The following is a 2,500-nucleotide window of genomic DNA, read 5'->3' as shown; positions in this document are numbered from 1 at the left end:
GGGTTAGCCCCGTCGGAGCCTCCGTCACGGGCCGGCAGCGTCGGGGCTCTCGGTTTGCCCTTATGTGGGTCTGGCCGCGGCCCCGGGGGGGTCGGCGTCGAGGTGGTTGGCGGTGTTGCGGGCTGCTCCCTCGTCCCCCACCCACCTCGCCCGCCTCCACCCTGTCCAGGTACCTAGCGCGTCCCGGCGCGGAGGTTTAAAGACCCTTGGGGGGTCGCCCGTCCGCCTCGGGTCGGGGGCGGTCGGGCCCGTGGGGAGCCGTGGAGGCTGGTCTTCCCGTGTCTCCTCCAGACTCCGCTGCCCGCCCCCTGCCGCGCCCCAGGCCGGGGTGCCGCCGCGCTTGCGCCCACGCCACGGCCCTCCCCGGTTGCCGGGAGGGGGCTTGCCCGGCGGCTGCCGGGTGGTGCGTGAGCGTGTGCGTGTGCGTGCGCCCCGTGTCCCTTGGGGGTGTGTGTGGGGGGAGGGGACAGGCGGGAACCCCCTGGGCGCCTGTGGGGTTGTTCCGAGCTCGCCCCGCGCGTCCGCGTGGCGGGGCGGGCTTGCCGGACTTGCCCTGTCGTTCCAACCCTTCCGACCTCTCGGAGTCTGGTCTTTGTTGTCTCTTGCTGGCCGGCCGGAGGCACCCTTCGGGGATGTGCTGTGCCAGGTTGGGGGGGCGCCCCTTTTTGGGGTTGGCCCTCCCGGCGATCACAAAAACTCGTACGACTCTTAGCGGTGGATCACTCGGCTCGTGCGTCGATGAAGAACGCAGCTAGCTGCGAGAATTAATGTGAATTGCAGGACACATTGATCATCGACACTTCGAACGCACTTGCGGCCCCGGGTTCCTCCCGGGGCTACGCCTGTCTGAGCGTCGCTTGCCGATCAATCGCCTCCCCCGGGTGGGTGTCTCTCCCGGGGGTATGGCGCGGCTGGGGGTTCCCTCGCAGGGCCCGCCCTGCCGGTGCCGGCGCCCGCCCCGCCCGAGGGCGCCCCGCCACGCCCGCCTGCGCGGCGGTACGGTGTGCGGGGTCGTCCGCGGGCCGGGGACAGGGTCGTCCTGGCCGCCGGGCCCTCCGTCCCCCTAAGTGCAGACGACGGTGGCCGCCGCTGCCGGCCCTCCCTCCTTCCTCCTCCTTCTCCTCCTCCCCGCCCCCTCCCCGGCCCCGTGTGTCCGGTCCCCGCCGCCTCCCTCAGCCCCCCCCTCCCGCCCCCGCCTCGCCCCGCCGGGTCCGCTCGGCGGTGACGCGTGTGTGGGACGTGGGAGGGCATGGGACGGGGGTGGGGCTGGGGGCCGGCGCCCGTGGGGCGGTGGTGGGGGGTGGTTGGGGGGGAAAGGTGTGTGTGTGTGGGGGGGAGAGGCCGAGGCCGGTCGCCGCCCGCGAGAAAAGGGAAGGGCGAGGAGAGCTCGCACCCGAGGGCCGTGGCCGCCGCCGCGGTCCCTCTGGGGGAGATCCCTCGTGCCGCACGCGGTCTTTGGGATCGCCGCCCGGGTCTCGGGAGGGTTTTGCGGTGCCCCGTGCCGCGCGGTCCCGTGGGCCGTCGTGGGGGGTGGAGGTGCGGATCTGGAGCGCCGTCGGTCTCGCCGCCTTGCCCCAGGCGGTGACCGTGGCGGTCGGGCCGTGGCCCCCTCCTCTCCCGGTCCGCGGCCATGCGTCCGGGGCCCGAGCCGCGGCCCCGCCCCGGCTCCCCGCTGGCGATCCCGGCCCCCTTTGCCCTGTCGGGGCGGCTCGCGCCGAGGCCGAGTCGCGCGCGGGGCTGCGCCCCGGGGATGCGTGCCCCGGCGGCGGCCCGCGGGACGCCGCGGCGTCGCCCGCCGCTGCGCGCTTCCCCCCGGGTTGCGGCCGCGCCGCACTGCGTGCCCCGAGCCCGCGTTGTCGCGGGGGCGGTGTGGTTCTCCGCGGGGGTTTCCGTGGTTGGAGGCGTGCCGCGCCGTCCGCCGGCCCCGGCCGGGGGCCGCGGCGGGAGCGCGCGCGGGGCACGTGGGACGTGTGGGGGGGGGGGGAAGGCCGGGTGTGCCGCGTAGGGGGGAAAAAGGGCCGGCGGTCGGGGGCGACCGCCGCGCTCGGACCCCCCCCACGCCCGCGCCCGCTTCCCCCCCCCCCCGCTCCCCCGCCCCGCGCCGCTCGCCGCGGTTCCCCGCCTCCGGTGGTCGTCGCGAGGCGGCGCGTCCCGCGCCTCGGCCCTGCCCAACCCCCCCGTTCCTCCGCCGCCCCCTCTGCCTTCCAACCCCGGCAGGGCTCCCGCCTGTGCCGCCGGCCCGTGCTCCCGCCTGCCCGCCCGCCGTTCCGCCGTCAGTCCCGCGTGCGCACCCTTACCTTCCCCGTCCCCGCTCCCCTCCCGGCTCTCTCTCCCCTCCCGCGCGCTCTCGCGCTCCCTCGCTCTCCCTCCCTCCCTCCCTCGCGGAGGGTTTGGAGGAGAGGGGGTTGTGGGTGCGTTGCCGGGTGGGGGGGGTCGTCGGTTGGGGGGGGGCGGCTCGGGCGTTGTGTTTGGGGTTCTTGCGTCGTTGGGTGTGTCGGCC

The 2,500-nt window shown here is 76.5% G+C and overlaps 1 non-coding gene across 1 annotated transcript; it reads left to right on the top strand.

Annotated features, from left to right (window-relative positions):
- Positions 1–703: 703 nt before the first annotated feature.
- Positions 704–856, top strand: LOC125158140 (5.8S ribosomal RNA). Its single transcript, XR_007149213.1, has one exon. It is a non-coding gene; the product is annotated as a 5.8S ribosomal RNA (ribosomal RNA).
- Positions 857–2,500: the final 1,644 nt, after the last annotated feature.

This window comes from Prionailurus viverrinus, unplaced genomic scaffold (genome assembly GCF_022837055.1).
Source record: "Prionailurus viverrinus isolate Anna unplaced genomic scaffold, UM_Priviv_1.0 scaffold_113, whole genome shotgun sequence".
In the NCBI taxonomy this organism is placed as follows: domain Eukaryota; kingdom Metazoa; phylum Chordata; class Mammalia; order Carnivora; family Felidae; genus Prionailurus; species Prionailurus viverrinus.
Note: the sequence above shows the minus strand (reverse complement) of the source record. Positions and strands in the feature narration are given on the sequence as shown.